The 26566-nt window shown below is 42.7% G+C and overlaps 1 protein-coding gene across 1 annotated transcript in view; it reads right to left on the bottom strand.

The window, feature by feature from the left end:
- The window catches only part of GRIN2D (glutamate ionotropic receptor NMDA type subunit 2D), a 441978-nt gene that overhangs the window by 135573 nt on the left and 279839 nt on the right, over window positions 1-26566 (bottom strand). The gene's annotated exons all lie outside the window — the stretch shown is intronic.

The following is a 26566-nucleotide window of genomic DNA, read 5'->3' as shown; positions in this document are numbered from 1 at the left end:
TGGGAGACCAGGAGAGGGTCTAAAGGGGCTGAGGAATCTGAGGAAGACAGTGAGTCCAGTGGGCTGGAGGAAATCTCTGGAGAGAGCAAGCCTGAGGACTGGGAGACCAAAACAGAGCAGGTGGCTTGGGAATTTCCAGTGCTGGGTATATTTTGCTGGAGAAGACCCCTGCATCTGGAACTTTATGTTGGGCTTTTGTTTTGTCTTCTGCTTTTTAATACAGTTTCACCTGACATGAATTTTAACAAAAAATGCATTAATCACCAAGCTAACGATTCCCCAGGTCATATATATATATATATATATATATATATATATATATATATATATATATATATATATATATATATATATATATATATATACTGTATACTGTATATTTAAATGCTCCATTATATTCAGCCAGCAGTAATTTCCCACATTGATATGCTTATAAACTTGTGGCTGAACCACTGTATAGAACAACATTTTGAAGTATTGCCCATTTTCTAACAAAGTTATTACAAAGACAATTGGATGTACTAGATTCTGAGTAAATTATGTCCATCTATACCGCTGTCATGTACATCAAATTAGAGCAAGCGACCAAGTTCACGATAACAGCCCAAAACAAAAAAATAAATGTCTACTATAAAATGTATTGAAAATGTATTGAAATAGGAAAAAAGGCAATTTAATTCACAATGGAAGGAAAAGACGACTATGTGAATAAAATCTCCTGTGGCTTAATTCATCTTCAACAATATGTCTTGTACTTGCAGAAAGCAGCAGTTTCTAAATGCGTAATTGTGGAATATTGTATTTTACCTGTAGAATTTTTATGACATGAGTTTACTATGTGCACACTTTGTTGTCTATTTTGCAGTATAAGGTATACCCAATTTTTCACTGGAAAACCAAATAAATCTTAGGTTGTTTTCCAAGTTTTTTTGTGATGATGTTTGTGGCTTACTTTTGCTTTTATTGGATTATGTGCCTCACCTTAAACCAACCCTTCATGTCAACTTTGAAAAGTATGACATTCTGATAAAACAAAATAGAAAGAAAATGATGACATATGTAAATTAGAATGCTGAGATCTCACAACATTGATGCCACAACTGTCTGAGTAGCATTACACAGAGGCATATCTATTTAAAATGGTTGTGAAGGCATGAAGGAGGGAGGGAGAGAAAGAAAAGCATTTGTGGTCATTTTAGAATAATGATATCCTGATCTTTTTCATATACAAATTTTTGATGTAAGTAGATTACATTTTCTCTCTCTCCTGTCTGGCAGGGCAGAAAACCTTTTTTCTTCTCTTTTCTTCACCTTGCCCCCAACTTTTCTCATGTCTTCTCTTCCCCCTCCCTCTCCTTTATACGGCAGTTAACTGGTTTCAGTCATTATCTGATATGATGAGAAATGTTCCTGTATCACCATGGCGACCATAAATACCAAATAAAATGAACAAAACGCAGCACTAATGAAATGAAATGATAGTGCACACACCACTATACAAAGTAAGGGGGATATGTGTCCAGTAAGTGATATAGATGTGTGCAAACAAATAGTACAAGTAAATATATATAAATAATGATAAAAAATATATATAAATTGCATAAAAAAAATTGCATGTTTAAAAAAATTGCATCAAAAAAATTGCATTACACTAAGGTGTAAAGGTGCATAAACATGCATAATAAATAATAGTGGTAAACAGTCCAATCCTTAAAAATGACACACAAGTCCATATAATAGTATTCTAGGGTGTTTCAGTGTGTATAAAAAATGAATGAAAAATTCCACAGTGCTTTAGTGCATGTAATCAGTAGCAGCAATCCAAGGGTGATGTATGATACAGTTTATACAACAACACACTGCCAAGTGAGTGATCCAAAAGTCGTGCCAAGGTGTAGTCACACAGGTGCTCCCCTATGCTAATGGTTGCTCACCTTAGAGCTTGCGACCTTGCAACTAAGCTTGGTCTGTGCACACTTATGAACCATTGGGTTCTAATGGATAATCCTGGGTTCCTGGTTTCTTGGCAGGCAGCTCCAGATCATAGAATATATAAGAAAAAAACCCAGATGGTGCAAGTAATATTTTAACAATATTTATTTAAATTAAAAGAGAGATCCCTTGCCGGGGTACTCACATACTGCAGGTGCGACAGTGCACCACTCTATAACAGGCTCGTAGCGAGATGTACAGATCGGGATATGGTAAACAGTCCTCTTAACCTCACACAGACTCTCCTGCCATCCTGCCCCTTTCCCACCATAAATACCATCTTCTATATATATATATGTAGGGGCAGGGCCGATCCGCCCTATAGGCTCACTATGCAAGCCACTTAGGGCCCCGCAAAGCTGCGGAGGGCCCCCCAAATTACTAGAGGCCCCACCTGGAGAGAAGTCATTTTTGGCCCCTCACCCCACTTCTTAACTCGCTGGCTGCATGGGAGAAGAGATAAGAGTTCAGCACCCCCCGCTTCTCACTTTAATGTAAGATGTCATTTTCCGACAGCAGAACACCCCTCCCCCCACTTCTCAACTTTAATCTTTAATGTGACATGTCACTGTCGGCAGCGCCCCCCTCCCCCTGGCATTTTAGGCAGCCCCCCCCGCTTCTCAAATTTAATGTGACATGTCATTTTGCTTAGGGCCCCAGGGAGGCCAGGATCGGCACTGTGTAGGGGCCTACACTCCACAGGTAAGAGACGTTAGTTATTTCAGGAACTCAAGTGTCTTGCTTGTCATATAGCTTTTATTCAAGAGATGCATTTAACCAACAATACCAGCACAAAACTTTACTTTTTTTATTATCATGTTTGGTATTACAGCTTAATAAAGTTAAAGGGGTCACCTTTGGTTTCCACAGGAATGTTTCTTTTTAGCTTTCTTTTCAGCCCCCACAAAAGATTCTTATTCATTAAGGGTACTTTAGCCCACATTTACTTTCCCAATCAGGACCAAATACATTTTCTCTCTTCAATTATCACTAAATTGACCAGGGTCTTACCATACTAGCTGGTGATTTAAATGTAGCATTGGAACCCCGGGGTTGATACATCACAGGGTTTTTCATCCACACCCTCCAAACGCCTGGTCTTTATTTGTAAGCACCTTCATAACACACAACTAATTAACACCTGGCAAAAATCCCATCCTAAATGGATCTCTTCTGATCAGACAGGGTTCATACCTGGAAGCTAGGTATAATTCCCTTTGCACACTCTTTCTCTTAGCACATGCCTATCGAAACCTCCAGTCCACCCTGTTCTTTTCTACTGATGCTAAAAAAGCATTTGACTGGGTGGACTGGGACTTTCTAATGATGGTCTTCTCCTGTCTCAGGCTGGGTCCCTTAATGTTACTCTGTTGAGAAACCCTTGTTTGCCGACCAGCGCACAACGATATACGTCGACAGCATGGCTCAGACAGACAGAAGGACGTATCTGTTAGTCCCCTTTAAGATCGCGGCTCCGTTAGCCTGACCATGCGTCCCCCGGGCTTGATCGCCGCGGGGATACCCGCGATCGTGTCACAGAGAGTCAGAACGGGGAGATGCTGATGTAAACAAGCATCTCCCCGCTCTGCCTACTGACAATGACAGTGATCACCGCTTTCTGTAATCGGAAGCCATGATCACTGTCTTTTGACATGTAGCCCATCCCCCTACAGTAAGAATAACTCACTAGGGGACACTTAACCCCTACAGCGCCACCTAGTGGTTATCCCCTTCACTGCCAGTGTAATTTTCACAGTAATCAGTGCATTTTTATAGCACTGGTCGCTGTAAAAATGACAATGGTCCCAAAAATGTGTCAAAGGTGTCCGATGTGTCCACCATAATGTCGCAGTCATGATAAAAATCACTGATCGCTGCCATTACTAGTGAAAAAAAAATGCCATAAAACTATCCCCTATTTTGTAAACGCTATAACTTTTGCGCAAACCGATCAATTGCGATTTTTTTACCAAAAATATGTAGAATAATACGTATCGGCCTAAACTGAGGAACATTTTTCAAGTCATGTAGAATGTGGTCAAGAGCAGCGGTTAAATTTGTATTTGAAATCAAATAAATTTGTATTTATTTAAAAAAAGCTGTGTAAAACATTGGAACAATATTCCATATAACAATGGTATACCTTGCTACCTAAAAAGATAAAGGCCACGTAATGCTTTAATATATACGGTACTTAAAAGTACTGTAAACCAAACAAATAATCAGAATTCAGTTTACTGAAGATAAAAGCTAATTGTTTAGTATGGTTACTGTAGGATTACTAAACTTTGCACATTATGCTTTAACTTGTATAATACCCATGATTGTCTGTACTTCACAACTGAAGGTTTAAATCTTTTCAGCTCAAAAATAAATTGTGCATCAGATGTGAATACTTTTAAGCTGTATTCAATGTATTTTATTAAGCCAGAGTATTAAATAATGCTCAATAAATGTGTTCTACCTTAGCTGACTCATGCCATATTATCTAACTGCACAGTGCAGGCAGCTTTTTGTACTCTTCACCTCTCCAAATAGTTTTTACCACAAATGGGGACGTGAGCTTTTCTCTGCAGCAATGTGGGTTTTATCAAGATGCGGTGCATTAAGATTCCACAGGTCTTACTGAAAAAGCCAGAACCCATATCTAACTCTGACTTCATCAATAAATACTCAAACCAAAGCCAGAGCTAGATTTATACCATGGATTTTATGTTCTGTACAAGATAAACAAAAAAAAAGCTTTGGATGCAAAGAATGGGGGATACATGGGTTTATTTAGCAGGCAGTCATACTATATGTATTTACATTTTCCTGCACCAGGAAATTAAAAAATTTAATTTAATTGGTCAATATTTTTATTTTATTTTTTACATCAGGTCGACATTGCAATGCTCATATTTTAAGTGGTACTACAGACAAATGTATTATTTTCCTCAGACAACAAACAAAGCCGATTGATAGTAGGTGAGAATGTCTGTTGGGTTTGCATTGCTGACGGTGGCTGTTAGAGAGATTTCTGTGCAGTTATTGGGACAGGGAGTGGGAAAACCCATCAATAAAATGCTGTCAGAAGTCCTAACCTTTGTACACTCTATCCAAAATAAAAATAAAAACATTTTCATTTCTGGAGTTTTGCTTTAAACCAGGGACAACCATAAATACAAAAAAACAAAAACAAAAACAAAAACTTTATACCTAACAAGCAGTAAAATATTTTCCAGTGCACCTTTGTAAGAGCTTCACTAGTTAGTTAGTAAATATAAAACAGTGTTGCGCTATCATATAAAATATTGAAATATATATAAATGAAACACCAGAACACCAAAGTCCATTTAGTGATAAAAATGTGCAAAGTCCTTCAATTCAGTGCAACACCCAGTGCTCAGACTAGTAAGGTAAGATTGTCTTCTTACCAGATCCATAGACCTTTCAAGGTCTATACTCCCATCTGTGAGTTGTATTACCCCTCACATTAGGTACGTTTCATCTTGGCTCTTCCAACCTTCTTGTGGAAACCGTTGTTAGGAACAACCAAAGATTGTACTCTCAGGCCTCGTACACACGACCGAGGAACTCGTCGTAAATGAAACATAGTTTTCCTCGACAAATTCCTTGTTAGGCTTGTCGAGAAACTTGACAAGCTTTCTTTGCGTACACACTGTCAAGACCAAATCTCGCCGTTCTCAAACGCGGTGACGTACAACACATACAACGGCACAACCCTTGTGGCTGCTTTTGCTAATCTCATGTTACTGCGTGTTAAGTAAAAGTTTGGTAGCAGACGATTTGCACTTTTCAGTCTGTTACAGCGTGACAAATGTGCTATCTCCATTACAAACGCTACTTTTACCGAAGGTGCGCTCCCGTCTCATATTTTATTCTGAGCATGCGCAGGTTTCTAAGCATACACACGAATGTGTTTCTCGCCGAAAACCAGCCCGTCGAGGAACGCGACAAGGAAATTGAGACTCCCGACGAGGAAAAAGAGAACTTGTTCTCTTTTTTTCTCATCAAGTTCCTTGACAGTTTTCTCGATGAAAAACATACGCACGACCGTTTTCCTCAGCAAAAAAGCTCTGCCACCAAGTTTCTTGATGGATTCTGTCAAGGAAAACGGTCATGTGTACGAGGCCACAGAGTGTCCACAGAAGGCAGTCAGACCAATGTTCAAAAGAGAAAAGGAAAACTCATTGTGCAGTGTCCAAATTAAAAGCAAGACATTTATTAAAAGTCTATTTACAACAGATCAGTGAAAAACAGACATTGGAAATCTAGAATTCGTCCTGTGCCCTTACGAGAGCCCCAATGTCACCGACATCTCCTGCCCTGCCTGATGTGCGTTTAATCTGAATAGACGTCTTCTGTGAGGCATTAGAGGATACCGGTGTGAACAATTTATCTTTATATAGGATTTCTTATAACAACCACTGGGGGGCATATCAGCCACCTTGCACCGCATGGCCATGTTAGCTTGGTATATTTTCTCTAAAAGCAGTGGCTATTTTACTGAAGACTTGCTATTCTCCAGTGGTTAGGATTAACAATAAAGACATTGGGGGTTATTTACGAAAGGCAAATCCACTTTGTACTACACGTGCAAAGTGCACTTGAAATGGCATATTATATTTCCAATGCCTGTTTTTCACTGATCTATTGCAAATATCCTTTTAATAAATTCCTTGCTTTCGGACGCTGCGCAATGCGTTTTCCTTTTCTCATTTGAACATTGGTCTGACTGTCTTCTATGGACAGTCTGAGAGTACTATCCTTGGCTTGTTTGTAACAGCGGTTTCCAAAAGAAGGTTGGAAGAGCCGAAATGAATCGTACCTAATGTGAGGGGTAATAAAACTCACAGATGCAAGTATAGACCTTGAAAGATCTGTGGATCTGGTAAGAAGACAATCTTACCTTACTAGTCTGAGCACTGGGTGTTGCACTGAATTGAAGGAGTTTGCACATTTCATCACTAAATGGACTTTGGTGTTCTGGTGTTTCATTTATATAAATTTCAATATTTTATATAATATTGCAACACTGTTTTAAATTTATTTTGGATGTTGCTGTATACAATATAGTGAGTCTACATTGCATGACTTTCTTTGCAAACATTCTGCAAGTCTGCTGCATGTTCTGGTTCAGTTATGATGTGCAATAGTCATCCCACTACATGGGGTCACTGTGGCTGCATTTTCAGGCTGTAGACTTACAGAGCTCTTGCTAGAGACGTGCCATGCAAATTTGCTAGAAATTTGAAAAGTGTCAACTAGAACTTGTGGTTCAAGTGCTGTGCAAGTGTACAGCTTGCCAGTGAAAATGTGCAACAAGTTAACAGACTTACAATTCAACACTGCCCCAAATCTGTGGCAAGTTTTTCTTGTTAGATGGGATCTGTCAATTCTGTGCCCTTCGGGCGTGCACAGCATGATCAGCCTTCACCTAGAAGGAGGGCATGGCATAATTTGGCATCTTAGCTCTGGACCTTGTCTTGGCATTGAATGATAAGATCTATTTGTATTGGTAAAATATAATTTACTGTCAACACAACCTACTGTTCATTAGACATATAAGGATCCTTGACCAATATTTCTTAAAAAACTGTTGCAGTAATCTAGCGCTGGAATCGCACAATGGATTCCAACTGTACAATCTAATATTTATAGCTTGATTTGTAATAAAAAATAAATCTTACAAACTAGTTGTAAAATATTCTTAGAGCTAATGTTGAAACAGTTCAATTCAGTCATTTTCCATACAATTTAACTGAAAATGTATGAGCACAATGAACTGCTAGGAAGCCGACACATGTTTAGATTTCTGCAGATTCCTATTTTTATGTAATACTTTTAATATTTTTAAGATTGTAGAGTGTGGCCAAAATAAAAAATTAAAGGAAACCTACCCTGAAAGGAAATATTGAGATTGACCTTGCTGACCTCCTTTTAAAATGTTAGATGTCTGGCTGGAACTGGATTGTATTGCCTTTGAAACACGGACATGTGTTTTGTCACGTATGTTTGCGGTTCTAGATGTTGATTGTATAAAGAAAAAATCAGCAGTTCTCCTGATTGCAAAAACATATGTGGTAGCTGTACTTTGTTTACAGGAGACACGTCTTACAAAAATCACTAGCCCTCAATTAAGGTGGCAAGATTCCATTCAGTCCACATCTCTTACTCCAGAGGGGTGAGTACCCTTATCAGAGTCTGGTTACTTTTACCTGTATTCAGGTTAAAGCGTTTGTACAGGATTTTTTTTTTTCGTGTAAACTAACATGTCATACTTACCTCCACTGTGCAGTTTGTTTTGCACAGAGTGGCCCCGTTCCACGTCTTATGGGGTCCCTCGGCGGCTGTTTCGGTTATCCCCGCAATTAGTAACCACAGTCATGTGAGAGCTCGCGTGGTGGTCACTAATTGCGGGCGCGTTCCTGTGATACAGCGAACGGCCATAGCCACTTACTGTATCACTTGGCCCCACACCTTGGCGCGCCACGTCACTGGATGTTATTGACAGCAGCGCCAGCCAATGGCTGCGCTGCTCTCAATCCCATCCGCTCTAGCCAATCAGCGGCCAGGCTGAGCCGCGAAGAGGATCTCGGGACCGCGCGGGACTTTTGAGGGGTCATGTAAGTATAACGGGGCTGGGGGGGGGCGGCGTTATGCAATGTTTTTCCACCTTAATGCATAGATTGCATTAAGGTGAACATTTTTTTTCATTTACAACTCCTTTAAGATAGATGAACAGGGGCGATACATTTTCTTATCTTGTAGGATTGAAAATAGAGCCTGCATATTGGCAAATGTGTATCTCCCCCCACCTTTCGACCTTTCGGTCCTCTCAGAGCTCACTGAGTTTGTCCTGGATAAGCCGGAGTGCCGGTGTTAGTAGTAGGGGATTTAAATATGGTAATGGACCGGAAATTAGATAGACTTCCCCCAGGGATATATACAAATAGAACAGTGGATAGCCGACTGCCTGATTTTTTTACAGAAACAGAATTGAGAGACATTTGGAGAATACGAATCCCAGAGGCCCGAGAGTATTCATGTTTTTCAAGGATTCACTGTACACTCTCCAGGATTGACTTAGTTCTGGGAAATGAGGAAATTATGCCACTAATAATAAATGCGAGTTACAAACCAAGGGGCTTGTCAGATCATTCCCCTGTGACAGTGTCATTGGAACTGGGTAAGCGTAATCATTCTGCAGAGTGAAGATTGAGTCCTTTTTGGATTGAAATGATGGGAGACCTGAGGGATATATTGATGTCCCTGGGGGAGTTTATTGATTCAAACCAGGGCACTTCCTCGGTAGGAATAGTATGGGACACGCTGAAAGCCTTTTTGAGAGGTATGATGATACAGCAGATTTAAAAAAGAAGCAGACTAAGGACTGGGAGAGAATAATTGGAGAGGATAACAACCCATTGGAAGAACAATATATTAACAACCCAACACCCGATGCACTTAGGAGCTGGATAGAGGAGCAACAAAATTACTCACTAATGACCCTCCAGAAGGTAGAGAATAAATACCTCTTCCAGAGACAAGCCACCTTTGGAGAAGGGGAGAGCATGGGATGGATGTGGCACAATTAGTCAGGGCAAACTCCCCCAACTCTGTGGTACCCACGATTACCGCGGAGGATGGGAGAGTGACCTCATATACTCCAGAAATAGTGGATAAGTTCAAAGAATATTATAAAGATCTTTATAGACCCCGGCAGAGGCAGATAAATGAAGAGAAGGACACTTTTTCCAAGGACTTGAACCTACATTTCCTCAGTGAGATGGATAGTGCCGAGCTGGACCGCCCTATAACATTAGAGGTGATGACGCGCATTACCAATGAGATGGCCAGGCAGAAATCTGTGGGACCAGATGGCCTTCCAGCCGAGATATATCGGCACTATGGAAAGGTGCTGCTACCTGAGTTGTTGAGGGTACTGAATAGTTTGCAAACACAGGGAGAGCTTCCTTCTTCAATGATGGACTCCACTATAATTATTAAACATAAGGAGGGCAAGATTAAACAGGGTTATATCGAAACTTATCCTACCCGACCAGTAGGGTTTTATACCTGGAAGAACAACTAGTGTTAATATAAGGTGCCTATATTTGAACCTCCAGGTCCCGACGGACGAGGATGGGGAGAGGGCTATCCTGTCCCTGGATGCCGCCAAGGCCTCCGACAGCTTAGACTGGCAGTACCTGTGTAAGGCCATGGAAATGGTTCAACTGGGTCTGGGCTTCATCGATTGGGTCAAAATGCTTTATCGAGCACCAGAGGCTAGAGTGAGGGTGAACAGCGAGCAATCCGACAAGTTTGGATTGGGGAAGGGGATGAGGCAGGGATGTCCCCTGTCGCCCCTCCTTTTTCCAATTGCAATTGAACCTTTGGCTATTGCTCTCAGGTCATCTGACCATGTAAATGGCTTTAGAAGAGGTGATCTGGAAGAAAAAGATGCATTATACGCAGATGACCTTCTGATGTTTCTCGGAGGACTCCCTTCGGAATGCCATGAACATCATTAACATATTTTGCCAAAACTCCAGATTAAAGATAAATTGATCACAGTCCAGCTTGTTATCAGTGGACCCTTTGGTAGGCTCCTTGCCTGGGGAGGTAGCTCAGATCCCAGTTGTGAATAAATTTAAATATCTGGGCATAAATATTTCTAAAGACCAAATAATATTGACCTTCTGTTGACTAAATTCAGGGGGAAAATAAAAGTCTGGAAACATTTGCCAATATCTGTGGCAGGTTGGTGTAATTTAATTAAAATGATTTGGATGCCCCAGCTCTTTTTTGTATTACATAATTCACCAACCTGGCTCTATAAACAATGGTTCCAAAGGACAGAGACTCTGTTTAGGGAAATGATCTGGAAAGGTGGTCCAGCAAGTACCCTGCAACTCCAGAAACAGGAAGGAGAAGTAGAGTTTCCGCACCCCTTTAGCTAATTTTTGTCGTCACTACTTCAGTACTTAGGGGGGAGTAACATAGTTGGCCAAGAAGTAGGAATAAAGATGCTCCTACAAACCGCCCCACATGAATCTATACCTGAACCTTTGGAGGCAGGATCCTTTCCCCCAAAACTTCCAACCTTGAATCTAATGATGAGGGTTTGGGACACAGTGAAAACAATACTGGATTATAGAGGCTTTACAGAACTTACTCCACTGTGGGAAAATAGTAAACTAGGAGAGCTCCAGAAGATAAGGACAATAAGGGAATGGGAAAGATGCAGAATAAAATCCATTTCACAGCTATATCAAGAAGGCACCTTGAAAACTTTCCAGGAATTGAGAGCCCAACATGCCGTACCAAATAAATATATTTTTAAAATACTTACAGGTTAGGCACGCACTAGAGCAACAGTTTAGAGGAAGGACCTTACAATGGAGCACAATTCCTGTACTTCAAAAATTAATTTCAAAAGTATACCCACATATTAATAATGGGATATTGAGCAGGCTAGATCCCCCTTTGTACAAGAGGAAATGGGAAAAAGACGTAGGCGATATCTCTGATATCCAGTGGAATAGAATCCTCAAATTGGCCCCACTGGTCTTGTTGTCCCTCTCGCAGAGGATGTCACATCTGTTTTTATTGTACATAACTTATTACACTCCCTATAGACTTTTTCAGTTCGCCCATCGGCCAGATTCTAGTTGCCCGAGATGTGGGGACTTAGAGAGGGACCTGCTCCATATGTTTTGGAGGTGTCTGAAGCTTTTCCGGTATTGGAAGGAGGTGGTGAAAATCATTGACGGGTGTTTTGAACTTCCACTGAGCTGGAGCCGAAACAATGCCTACTGGGACTAGTGGCGGGAGAGGGTAAACTAGGAAATACCCAAGTAGCAGCGATGAGATGTCTATTTCAAGCAAGGATTCTGATCGCCCGAAGATGGCAGTCAGTACTACCTCCGTCCAGCGAGGAATGGTTAAATATTATTAATGGGGTAATCCTCAAAGAGAAATCAGTATACATAAAGCAAGGGGTGCCAAGGAAATATGATATGATCTGGAAACTCTGGTGCGAAGCAAGAGGGATCAGTATTCAATTCTAATAAATATAGAAATAAACACTTAAATGATAAGTGGTGACCCAAGAGAAACTAGATTATGAGAGAGTGGAAGTTGAGGAAATGAGTGGGAAGCACAAAGTTGTGAAAGAGATGGAAGTGTGTGAGAATTTTAGTCTATAATATTAACAGACAACCCCACAAGACTCCCAGGTTCCACCCAAAACTCACATAGGACATGTTAGGTTTACCAAGTCTGTGGAGAGAATCTGGGATGATGGGTCGGGACATCATGGGGAAGAATGCATATGATTGTTTGTTAATTGTGAAAAAATGTAATAAAGAAATAAAGTAAAAAAAAAAAAACACAGACCCAATCCAGAGTCAAGAATGTCATAGTCAAGTTAAAAGTCTTAATTTGCATTTGTGAAAGTATAAAGCCATTAGATAAACATGACATGAGAGGTCAGCAATGACAACCATCACTATTCCTCCCTCAGCACAGTTTTCCTTTAATCTACCTAAGGCAGGCCATAAACTGTGTGATTTCTTTCCTGCAACCACAAACCAACCATTCACACAATTCCCCCATCAACATAGACAGTACTGATAGGGGAATCCCTCCTGCCAAGCAATTTTCTACTCTTGGTGGGGGGGGGGGGGGCATCCCCACTGGGAGAAGCAGTGCTTATTGCTAGTGGCTATGGCAGCCACTAGCGATAATCACAAGTGAATCTGGCAGGCTAGTTGTACCCAAGTTGACTGATCAATTAACTTGGTACATTCAGCCTGTCCACACATGGTTCGAATACCGGCAGGTTCCTGCTGACCTGGCTGATATTTGAACCGTCTATGGCTGGCTTTATATTGTTGTTTTTAGTCAGAAAGGGCTAATAATCTTATCTCTCTTATCTCACAGACACCACTAGCCAGCTGTTATCAGTTAGCTTGTTAGACAGGTTAGGAAACCTTGATGCCCTGTACACACAATCGGTTCATCCGATGAAAACGGTCTGATGGATTTTTTCATCAGATATCCGATGAAGCTGACTTTCATCAGTCTTGCCTTCACACCATCAGTTAAAAAAACGATCGTGTCATAACGCGGTGACGTAAAACACAACAACGTGCTGAGAAAAATGAAGTTCAATGCTTCCGAGCATGTGTGCACTTGATTCTGAGCATGCGTGGATTTTTAACCGATGGACATGCCCACAGTATTTTTTTCTATTGTTTTTTTTTAACCATCAGATCATTTTAAAACAAGTTCCTATTTTTTTCATCGATGGAAAAAAACGATGGGGCCCACACACGATAGATTCGTCTGATGAAAACGGTCCATCAGACCGTTTTCATCAGACGAACCGATCGTGTGTACGCGGCATTACAGATTGCTAATGTCTCTCCCACTTCCTTGTAAACCAATGTCAACATCAACACCCCTTCTTTTTTCTTCTTGACCCCTCCCTTCACATAAATGTGTATGTTTGGAAGAGCTGAACATAGAAATGCAACCTCAGCACTCATATCCTACCTGCAGTAAAGACTGTGACCAGTTTTAGAAGCATCTTACCAACATTCAGCATGTCTCATGCAAAATCCATTGAGATGGATTTGAAAAAAGTGGAAAAAAAATGCAGTTGCTTCCCATAGCAGCCAGTCATAGTTCTTGTTTGATTTTTCCATAAATTGAAAGGTGAAACCATGCTATTGTTGAAAGTCCCATTTTTGCACTAATTTTATTTTATTGATAAAGTCAAATAGGTTTTTTACTTGGCAAGGGAAGTCACACTATGCAAACAATACCCAATCATGTGCGAGAGAAATGTTAAAAATGAAACAGCATTTTTGCTGGCGCCTGATTGGACGATGGGTGTCAGCAGAGATTCAGCTCATACACTAAGCTCTGGGGAAATTTCTCCTGCACTTTCTTTTAAAGGTGGACAGCCAATTTGGCTTTAGTAAATAAACCCTATTGTATTGATGGAAAAGCAGCATCAATACCTTAGCAGAGCCTCAAAGAAAAAAGCATTTTTCTTCCTGGAAACAAAACAAACCAAAACAGAAAATAATTCAATGTTTTCAATTTTTCCCTGCACTCCTGCAGGGCATTTGGGATTTGAAAATAAAATTACCTAAATATTTAATGGTGCATTACTACTTAGTAAAACGTAAGTCATTTGTTACACAATGAAACTTACTCTACCATTGCAATTTACAGCTTGGAGGGTAGACATAAAAAGTTGTAAAATGGAGAATACTATAAAATTCCTGTTTTTAAAAAAAATTCAGGAGAAATCAATATTAGAGAATGGCACCGGGGTTTAAAGCCTTGCAGCGATTCCAAATTTATTTAATAATAACAGATATGGATTTGACATGTAATAAAATTCATTTTATGTTTACTGTACATAAAACAGTTATTTCACTTATGATAGATTATAGCATACTGGATCACCAATTGCTTTGTATGCTTCTAAGGAAATTACCAAAATATTCCCCCACAGCCTCCACTCATTATACAATCTCTTGTTATCTAATTATCATTAGCAATGCTCATACTACATTGTCAGCAAAAACATGCCATGCCTATGGACATCTTTGACTGGTCAGACATTATGCAAAACCCCTGATTTTTGCCACTGATTTGGGCATTGCTTAAAGTGATTGTAAAGCTAACTTTTTTTTAATAGCAAACAAAAATGTTTTACTTACCTGGAGTGCCGGTGGGAGGGGGGGGGGGCTGAGAAGAGGAGGATCAGAGCTGCTCTGTGCAAAACCATTGCACAAAGCAGCTCTGATCCTCTTTTTGTTGGGTCCCCCATTTCTCATCTTCTTCTTTGTTTGCCACCATAGGAAGCATTTTCGTATTGTAGCACACCAATGGGCTTGATCCTGAGCTGCGCTGCCTGTTTCTGTTGACGTAGATAGTGTGGCTCAGCCCTGCTGCCTAGTCACAAAATTTGATTGACAGCAGAAGAAGCCAATGACTCCAACTGCTATCAGTCTGCCCTGTGAAGACACAGAGCAACGCACTGAATAGAGATTAGGCTCAGAAAAGGATAAGGGGGGCTGCACACAAAAGGTTGTTTACCTTATTACATAGAATGCATTAAGTTCAAAAAAACTTTTACCTTTACAACCACTTTAAACCAGATGTACATGTCGGGTGCAATGAATCCCAAATGTAGTCAACAAGATTTTGTTATCTAGTGATTGGTAATGAAATGATTGTTTCACCTGCATTGGGATATAGAATGGGTCTATTTGCAGCAAGCAGATTTTACTTTGGATGTTCTATTAATTAACTAAGGGCAATTTAAGGCAATGATGTAAGGCATACCTACGTATAATGGCATGCACCTTATCTTTCATTACAACTACAGTGCTAATTGACTGACTTTTGAAGAAGGAAAATAAACTAATAATGGGCTTGTCTGTTTAGCCAGAAGATCATAAAAGAAATGGATTGCAAGGTATTATTCTGTAAATCTTTATAGTTTGATATGTGTTCTCATTCAAACATCATACATATAAAAAAAATGTATATATATATATATATATATATATATATATATATATATATATATATACAGGGCTCAAAATTTCAAGTCCTGAGCTACTAGCCAGGCCTCAAGAGTTACTCGCCACCAGTTGCCCCACCTAATTCATACTCTGCCCTGCGCCTAATTGCACCCGTAAACACGCCCTTGTAGATTATCTCATGGAATGACAATGTTTTATGCAGAATCAAGTTACAAAATTATAACAAAATGGGACAGGGCACTGTGGGCAGACCAGAGGGACAGGGCACTGGGGGCAGACCAGAGGGACAGGGCACTGGGGGCAGACCAGAGGGACAGGGCACTAGAACTGGGTCTCTTCCAAATTCTCTTCCTGTCTTCTCTGCAACTCCCATCCATCCTCTCTCTCTCTCCCATTCATCTAATCATCAGGAGCCTGTGTGTGCGGCTCCATGCTTGCATGTCCCCACTTCCCCCTTTTATTCAGGCTGGCAGAGAGGAGAGGAGCTGCAGCACAGCGGGAGGGAGTACAATCCAGCGCTGAGATTCACACAACTGCACAGCCATTGACACCATAGCACAGCGCACACTGACAGCGCACAGCACACATTGAGACCAGTCTGTTCACAGTGCTCAGGCTAAACTGTTGGACACTTACATAGAGCACAAGGAGAAGAAAACTGCACAAACTAGAAGGCTGCCGCTCTCATGTCAGGGCAACTTTCAGTGAGCGCTGCACCGGAGTGGTAATTTTTGCAATCCTCCACCTCACTCATTACTTTCTGCTCTCCAGCTACATTGGTCGGGGCCCGGGGGAGGGGGGCAGGCTCAGAGAGGTCATACTGTTAGGTCCCATGGCTTAATGAGAATTGTAAGTAGAGCACCTGTGTACTGCTCTGCCTGTGCGCGGCTTACCAGACTACTTTTCCCGAGCATGCACCTTTCCTCTTCGACCGCCAATCTCATCAGGACTCTAAGTGTAGGCACAGATTGGAGGGAAATTGGTCATGCAGCCCTGTCATCACTTGCCCCCAGCTTAAATCCACTCGCCAAATGCTAGTAGGCGAGTGGAAATTTTGAGGGCTGTGTATATATATATATATATATATATATATATATATATATATATATATATATATATATATATATATATATATATTTCTTTAATACGTTTTACTATGCTTTTTAGGAGAAAACCTCATGGCTGACTGCAAACATTTTTGAACAATGCCAGAGTTAGTATGTCTCAATAGAAAGGCTTTGGGCAGTGATGGTGAACCTTGGCACCCCAGATGTTTTGGAACTACATTTCCCATGATGCTTATGCACTCTGCAGTGTAGTTGAGCATCATGGGAAATATAGGGCCAAATCCTCAGCCAGGCGGCGTAACTTAACTTTCAGCAGTTAAGTTACACTGACTTAAAGTTTCTACCTAAGTGCCTGATCCACAAAGCACTTACCTAGAAATTTCAGGCCGTGTAACTTAAGTGCCGCCGTCGCAAGGCGGTCCTCCTCTCCGGGGGGCGTGTAAAATTTAAATGAGGCGCGCTCCCGCGCCGGCCGTACTGCGCATGCGTGTGACATCATTTTCCCGACGTGCGAACATAATTGACGCCGGGCGGCTTTGTGGATTGCGACGGGACACTAAAGTTGCGACGGGTGAAAAAAAATATACGCGCCGGGAAAACAAATAATTATAAAAAAAAATGACAGCGTCGCTCAGCATGCATTCCTGAGAGGGAGAACTCCATGCCAATTTTCAAAGAAAAAACCGGCATGGGTTCCCCCCCCCAGGAGCATACCAGGCCCTTAGGTCTGGTATGGGTTGTAAGGAGACCCCCCCATGCTGAAAATTCGACGTAGGGGGTCCCCCTACAATCCATACCAGACCCGTATCCAAAGCACGCTACCCGGCCGGTCAGGAAGGGAGTGGGGACGAGCGAGCGCCCCCCCCTCCTGAGCCGTGCCAGGCCGCATGCCCTCAACATGGGGGGGGTTGGGTGCTCTGGGGCAGGGGGGCGCACTGCGGGCCCCCCCACCCCAGAGCACCCTGTCCCCATGTTGATGAGGACAGGACCTCTTCCCGACAACCCTTGCCGTTGGTTGTCGGGGTCTGCGGGCGGGGGCTTATCGGAATCTGGGAGTCCCCTTTAATTGGGGGGCCCCCAGATACCGGCCCCCCACCCTAAGTGAATGGATATGGGGTACATCGTACCTCTACCCATTCACCTGTAGGCAAAAAGTAAAAGTTATTAAACACACAACACAAGGGTTTTTAAAATAATTTATTATTCTGCTCCGGAGGCCCCCCCTGTCTTCTTTATTAGCTCTATTACCAGGGGGGGCTTCTTCTTCCACTCTCCGGGGGTCTTCTTCCACTCTCCAATCATGCTCCGGTAGGTACCCACGTGGTGGGTGCACGTGGGTAGGCACCCACCACGTGGGTACCTGCCGGAGCATGATGGGACGGTGATGCCTATATAAATGGGATGCAAGGCGCGCTTCCATCATTACAGTGACAAGAGGCGACGAGGCAACATCGGAAGAGGGGAGAAGAACAGAAGAGAAGAAGATGACGTCACAGAAGACCGCGCTGGCTGCCTGTTACTAATTGAGCTAACACACAAAGATAGCAGGCAGCCAGCGCTGAAGAAGAAGGCACCGGACAGCTGGAGAAGAACCGGGGTTCGCCGAGTCAACAGCGGAGAGCGGCGAAGAGAGAAGAAGACCCCCGGAGAGCGGAGAAGTCCCCCCCGGATAGCGGAAGAAGAAACCCCCCCCGGAGAGTGGAAGAAGAAGCCCCCCCTGGTAATAGAGCTAATAAAGAAGACAGGGGGGCCTCCGGAGCAGAATAATAAATTATTTTAAAAACCCTTGTGTTGTGTGTTTAATAACTTTTACTTTTTTCCTACAGGTGAATGGGTAGAGGTACGATGTACCCCATATCCATTCACTTAGGGTGGGGGGCCGGTATCTGGGGGCCCCCTTATTAAAGGGGACTCCCAGATTCCGATAAGCCCCCGCCCGCAGACCCCGACAACCAACGGCAAGGGTTGTCGGGAAGAGGTCCTGTCCTCATCAACATGGGGACAGGGTGCTCTGGGGTGGGGGGGCCCGCAGTGCGCCCCCCTGCCCCAGAGCACCCAACCCCCCCATGTTGAGGGCATGCGGCCTGGCACGGCTCAGGAGGGGGGGGGGGGCGCTCGCTCGTCCCCACTCCCTTCCTGACCGGCCGGGTAGCGTGCTTTGGATACGGGTCTGGTATGGATTGTAGGGGGACCCCCTACGTCGATTTTTCGGCGGAGGGGGGGTCTCCTTACAACCCATACCAGACTTAAGGGCCTGGTATGCTCCTGGGGGGGAACCCATGCCGGTTTGTATTTTACAAATTGCCGTGGAGTTCTCCCTCGGGAATGCATACCAAATGCCGTCGCTTGAATGTGCTTTTACATGGTGTTACTAACTTTACACTTTGTAAAAGCAGCCCTAGTTTTACACTTGGCAAACTAAAACTTACGGCGAAAAAACGAAGCAGAAAAGCTTTGTGGATCGCCCTAAGTGCTAATTTGCATACCAGAAGAGGCATTTCGACTCGAAATGCCCCCAGTGGCGGATGCGGTACTGCATCCTAAGATCCGGCAGTGTAAGTCCCTTACAGATGTCGGATCTTCTGCCTAACTTAGGAAAACTGCTTCTGAGGATCAGTTCCAAAGTTAGAACCAGAGATACGACGGCTTACGCCGGAGTATCTCTTTTGAGGATTTGGCCCATAGTTCCAAAACATCTGGGGTGCCAGGGTTCGCCATCACTGGCTTAGGACATGCTGAGTCTCCTCTCATTAGTATATAATGCAAAATGTTTACCCCTTGTTAGAGCAGGCACTGTTCAAATCTAGTTTACAACAGATAATGAGATCTGTCAGCATAATACAGAAATAACAGGCGCTTCCCTCCCTCTCTGTTTTCTTCCTCATAGTGAAAAAGAAAAATCCTGATCACCTCTTGAGAAGTCCAATGACACTGTACTGCTCTGATCACAGTATGTAAAAAAAATTGCAAAAAAAAAAAAAAGCATTTACCTTTTTTTGAATATATATATTGTTACCAGTCAATGTCCCTAATCACCACCACGCCAGTCATATGATGATGCTGTACTGCTCAGGTGACAGTAATGTGAAAAAAAGCTTATTTAATTTCTTAAATTTCCAAAAAATGGGACAAAAAAACTTAAAAAAACACACAATGCTGCTCACAAAATACATTGGGCTGTCTGCTTTCCTAAAAGGGGTATTTGTACTGTCCTGCCATTTTAACGCCTCAGTGAACTAGATTGAATACATCAGGATTGATTCATTTTTAAATATATACATACAGCGCCTTCAAAAAGTATTCATACCCCTTGACATTTTCCACATTTTAACACGTTACAACTAAAAATGTTAATGTATTTTATTGAGATTTTATGTGATAGACCAACACAAAGTGACACATAATTGTGAAGTGGAAGGAAATTATAAATGTTTTTCACAAATTATTTACAAATAAATATCTGAAAAGTGTCAGCCCCCTTTATTCTGATACCCCTAACTAAAATCTAGTGGAACCAATTGCCTTCAGAAGTCACCTAATTAGTAAATAGAGTCCACGTGTGTAATTTAATCTCAGTATAAATACAGCTGTTCTGGGAAGCCCTCAAAGGTTTGTTAGAAAACCTTAATGGACAAACAGCACCATGAAGGCCAAGGAACACACCAGACAGGTCAAGGATAAAGTTGTGGAGAAGTTTAAAGCAGGGTTAGGTTATACAAAAATATCCCAAGCCTTGAACATCTCACGGAACACTGTTCAATCCATCATCCGAAAATGGAAAGAGTATGGAACAACTGCAAACCTACCAAGACATGGCCGTCCACCTAAACTGACAGACCGGGCAAGGAGAGCATTAATCAGAGAAGCACCCAAGAGGCCCATGGTAACTCTAGAGGAGCTGCAGAGATCCACATCTCAGGTGGGAGAATCTGTCCACAGGACAACTATTAGTCGTGCACTCCACAAATCTGGCCTTCATGGAAGAGTGGCAAGAAGAAAGCCATTGTTGAAAGAAAGCCATAAGAAGTCCAATTTGCAGTTTGCGAGAAGCCATGTGGGGGACAAAGCAAACATGTGGAAGTAGATGCTCTGGTCAGATGAGACCAAAATTAAACTTTTTGGCCTACATGCAAAACGCTATGTGTGGCGGAAAACGAACACTGTACATCCCCCTAAACACACCACCCCCACTGTGAAACATGGTGATGACCGCATTACTTTACTTCTGCAGGGACAGGGAAGATGGTCAGAGTTGATGGGAAGATGGATGGAGCCAAATACAGGGCAATATTATAAAAACCTGTTAGAGTCTGCAAAAAACTTCAGACTGGGGCAGAGGTTCACCTTCCAGCAGAAAAACAACCCTAAAGATAGAGCCAGAATTACAATGGAATGGTTGCCCTCTTCTCTCCAGCCACCCCCTCGATGACCAATAGAGCATGAATCTATGGCCGCCACTGCCTCCCCCTATTCAGGCGCCCCGCCTCTTTTCGGGCGCCGGGTGCCAGAATTACAACGGCGGGGGTGTTTTTGAAGCACCTGATTAGAGCCATAGGCTCTAATATCCGTCAAAAAAGGTGACCTGCAAGCGGCATGCTTGGCGTTCGCCGTTCACCCAGGTGTGTTAGAAAAGTGAATGAATATTCACTTTCCTAACACTGAACCGCCTCTCTGCCAATCAGGTGCTCGGGTCTGTTACAAGTCACCTAATTGGCTGAAACGACAGGCGCTGTGATTGGAAGTCTGACGGAAGGAGAGGACAGGAGAAGAGGACAGGAAGAGACGCATGGAGTACACCGCTGCCCTACGAGACAGGGTAAGTGCCGGGCAGATGGCGAGCGAGCAGGGGGGTCACAGTGGCGGCATTCGATGGGCACAGTGGCAGCATTTGGGCACAGTGGCAGCATTTGATGACAGTGGCAACATTTGATGGGCACAGTGGCAGCATTCAATGGCAAAGTGGCATCATTTGATGGGCACAGTGGCAGCATTCGATGGCTCAGTGGCAGCATTTGATGGCACAGTGGCTGTGTTTGATGGGTACAGTGGCAACATTTGATGGGCACAGTGGCTGTGTTTGATGGCACAGTGCCAGTATTTGATGGGCACAGTGGCAGCATTTGATGGGCAGAGTGGCAGCATTTGATGGGCACAGTGGCTGTGTTTGATGGCATTGTGACAGTATTTGATGGGCATTGTGACAGCATTTGATGACACAGTGGCAACATTTGATAGGCACAGTGGCAGCATTCGATGGCATAGTGGCAGAATTTGATGGCACAGTGGCTGTGTTTGATGGGTACAGTGGCAGCATTTGATGGGCACAGTGGCTGTGTTTGATTGCACAGTGTCAGTTTTTGATTGGCACAGTGGCAGCATTTGATGGGCACAGTGAAAGCATTTGATGGGCAGAATGGCAGCATTTGATGGGCACAATGGCTGTGTTTGATGACACAGTGGCTGTGTTTTATGGGTACAGTGGCAGCATTTGATGGGCACAGTGGCTGTGTTTGATGGCACAGTATCAGCATTTGATGGCACAGTGGCAGCATTTGATGGGCACAGAGAAGACATTTGATGGGCAGTGTGGCAGCATTTGATGGGCACAGTGGCTGTGTTTTATGGCATTGTGGCAGCATTTGATGCACACAGTGGCAGCATTTTATGGCACAGTGGCAGCATTTGATGGCACAGTGGTAGCATTTGATGGGCACAGTGGCTGCGTTTGATGGCACAGTGGCAGTATTTGATGGGCACAGTGGCTGCATTTGATGGCACAGAGGCAGCATTTAATGGGCACAGTGGCTGCATTTGATGGCACAGTAGCAGCATTGTATGGGCACAGTGGCTGCATTTGATGGCACAGTGGCAGCATTTGATGAGCACAGTGGCTGCATTTGATGGGCACAGTGGCTTCAATTGATGGGCACAGTGGCGGCATTTGATGGGCACAGTGGCGGCATGTGATGTTTTTTTCAGTAATTTTCAGTTTGCTTGCCCCCCCCAAAAAAATTGGGCACCGGCCGCAACTGGCAAGACTTGTAAATTGCTGTTTACAGATGCTCTTCGCCCAATCTGACAGATTTGAACTATTTTGCAAAGAAAAATGGCCACAAATGGCACTCTCTAGATGTGCAAAGCTGTTAGAGACATACCCAAAAAGACTTGCAGATGTTATTGCAGTGAAAGATGGTTCTACAAAGTACTGATGCACACCACACTTTTTAGATATTTATTTGTAAGTTTACAATTATGTGCCACTTTGTGTTGGTTTATCACATAAAATCCCAATAAAATACATTTACATCTTTTGGTTGTTAAATTACAAAATGTGGAAAATGTCAAGGGGTATGAATACTTTCCAATACTTTTGACAGCTCACAGCTAGGTGCCCACCGTGCATGCGTGAGCGGCGCTGTGACTGGCCCCAAAGTCTTCTAGGACCTGCCATGTGTCGCAGAAGCCTTCCAGAGTTAGGGGGAAGGAAAACTTCCGCTTTCCATTGCCTACGGCTAGGGATGAGCCCGATAGTTCAACTCGAACATCGGGTGTTTGCCTGTTCGCCGAATAGCAAACATTATGCAGTGTTCGTAGCAAATTCAAAAGCCATGGAACACTGTTAAAGTCTATGGGAGATTAATACGAAAAATAAAAAGTGCAAATTTTAAAGGCTTATATGCATGGTATTGTCATAAAAAATGTTTGGGGCCCTGGTTCCTTCCCTAGGGGACATGTATGAATGCAACGTTTTTTCGGGAGCAGTGATTTTAATAATGCTAAAAGTGAAACAATAAAAGTTAAATATTCCTTTAAATTTTGTACCTGGGGGGTGTCTATAGAATGCCTGTAAAATGGCAAATTTTCCCATGTTAGAATAGTCCCGCAGCAATATGGAATTTAAGGGGAACCTGCACCAAAGAAAAAAAAATGGCGTAGGGGTCACCCCCAAAAATCCATATCAGACCCTTATCTGGGCACGCAACCTGGCAGGCCGCAGGAAAAGAGGGGGGATGAGGGAGCGCCCCCCCCTGAACCATACCAGGCTACATGCCCTCAACATGGGGAGTATGCTTTGGGGTTTGACGGACCCCAAAGCACCTTGTCCCCATGTTGATGGGGACAAGGGCCTCATCCCCACAAACCTTGCCCGGTGGTTGTGGGGGTTTGCAGGCGGAATGTGAATTGGTAACCGGTACATTGTACCCCTAAGGTTCAAATAAGCTAGATGAGAGAACAGCAATTCCGCTGTTCTGCAGTTATACATAAAAAAAAATCGCTTTGTTCCTGCTGTTTACAAACATAATTTGGCAAACGGTGAATACAGCCCAGACCCTTAAGCCAGCCATGTATAGGCAGGCTAAATGTACCCAAGTTGATCATTCAATTAACTTGAGTATAACCAGAATTAGCCTCTTTGGAAAAATACACATCATAGAGTTAATAGTAGTTTCAAGAAGGCCCAGGTGTGTTATCCACCTAATTAAATGTATAACCAGCCTGCCGGATTTTTACATGCACTTATTGCTAGCAGCTGTTATAGCCACCAGCAATAATCACTGTCTTCTCCCTGTGAAATGGAGAAATCAAGCTAATTTCTTTACTGCAACCCATGACTGCAGAAAAAGAAATGTGCCTAGTCTATGGCCAGCCTTAGTAAGTCAAAATTTCTCCTCCGTTTCCCTTTTCTTTTCAGGCTCAATAGCAAAACCTTGTCACAGACGTCACTCACAAACCTCCACGATTACCCATTATCCTCAATTGTTTTACAGACTGCCTAAAAAATTATTGCTTTAACAATCTGATACCGCTTGATGTGACAGTCAGCAATGCTTGTTTATAGATTTCTTAACTGCATGGGTTACAAAAATTCAGAACACCATATTTCAATCAGAACTTAACCTACCTAAACAACTCATCTTACTTTATTTCTGCCCCCACCTTCTTCCAGAACTGCAAAACATTTTTATTCTGTTTTCCAATGTTGTGTTCATTTTGTGTTGCAAAGAAGTACTTGCAGGTTTCTGGCTTTCGCCAGGCCTTGCTGCCTCCTGGGATTGCTATGTCACATCTAGGGATGAGCCGAACACCCCCCGGTTTGGTTCGCATCCAGAACATGCGAACAGACCAAAGGTTTACGCGAACATTCGAACACCATTAAAGTCTATGGGACTCGAATATGAGAAATCAAAATTGAAAATTTTAAAGGCTAATATGCAAGTTATTGTCCTAAAAAGTGTTTGGGGATCTGGATCCTGCCCTAGGGGACATGTATCAATGCAAAAAAAAGTTTTAAAAACTGCAGTTTTTTCGGGAGCAGTGATTTTAATAATGCTTAAAGTGAAACAATAAAAGTGAAATATTCCTTTAAATTTCGTACCTGGTGTGTGTGTATAGTATGCCTGTAAAGTGGCGTGTGTTTCTCGTGTTTAGAACTTTCCCTACACAAAATGTAATTTTTGAAGGAAAAAAAGTCATTTAAAATTACTCGCGGCTATTCATGAATTGCCGGGTCCTGGCAATACAGAGAAAAGTAATTTTTTTCAATGACTTTTATCTGTATTGCCAGGACCCGACAATTCATTAATAGCCGCGAGTAATTTTAAATGGCTTTTTTTCTTTCAAAAATTACATTTTGTGCAGGGAACCAAAATTTTAAGTAAAAATGTGTGGGGTACTCCCAAAATTCCATTACCAGGCCCTTCAGGCCTAGTATGGATATTAAGGGGAACCCTGCAACCAAATAAAAAAAATGGCGTGGGGGTCCCCCTCAAAATCTATACCAGACCCTTCAGGTCTGGTATGGATTTTAAGGGGAACCCCGCACCAATTTCTTTTTTTTTTTAATAGCATGGGGTTCCCCCAAAAATCTATATCAGACCCTTATGTGAGCACGCAACCTGGCAGGCCACAGGAAAAGAGGGGGGACCAGAGAGCGCCCCCCTCCTGAACCTCACCAGGCCACATGCCCTCAACATGGGGAGTATGCTTTGGGGGTATGTGACCCCCAAAGCACCTTGCCCCCATGTTGACGGGGACAAGGGCCTCATCCCCACAAACCTTGCCCGGTGGTTGTGGGGGTCTGCGGGCAGGGGGCTTATCAGAATCTGGATTTTTGGGAGAACCACGTGACATTTTTTTTATTTGGTGCAGGGTTCCCTTTAAAATCCATACCAGACCTGAAGGGTCTGGTATGGATTTTGAGGGGGACCCCCACACCATTTTTTTTTATTTGGTGGCAGGGTTCCCCTTAATATCCATATCAGACCTGAAGGGCCTGGTAATGGAATTTTGGGAGGACTCCACCCATTTTTTTTATTTTTATTTCCTGCACAAAATGTCATTTTTGAAGGAAAAAAGGCCATTTAAAATTCTGCCTGCTGGTAGAGACCAGTGGAGCAGCTGTGCAATTTTTTTTTTTTTTTAAATGGCGGCACAGAGCAGGGGCTGGGGGGAGGTCATTCGGGAGAGGTTAAGTTACACTTTAAGACGTCTTAACAAAATCCACTTTCCTTCATTTACAATACTTTGTCATACACACACATACACACACACACACACACACACACACACACACACACACACACACACACTCATGCTTGAGTTACTTGAAGATTATAAGCACACCACACTAATGGCAGCTGAATTAAGGAAAGTTCTTATCTGGTGTTCTAATTAGCTAATCACATTTTCTCTTGATCAGTAAGAGATACTAATCATCCCCTGAGCCTTTCTTTGTGATTGGAGCATACTATGTACATCAGAACAATTATCTCAAGCAGATGCAAGGAATATAGAGGAAACAACATTTTTGACAGTCAGACAAGCTTTTTATTTATTTTAGTAGTTCTGCACCATGCCACAGTTCTAGCTCTGATCCCTGACTCACTGCTTCATAAAGTCATTATGGCAGCATAGTGAAGAGAGTAATAT

This window comes from Rana temporaria, chromosome 10 (genome assembly GCF_905171775.1).
Source record: "Rana temporaria chromosome 10, aRanTem1.1, whole genome shotgun sequence".
NCBI lineage: Eukaryota > Metazoa > Chordata > Amphibia > Anura > Ranidae > Rana > Rana temporaria.
The sequence above is the reverse complement of the archived record's forward strand: the minus strand, read 5'-3'. Positions and strand labels throughout refer to the sequence as shown.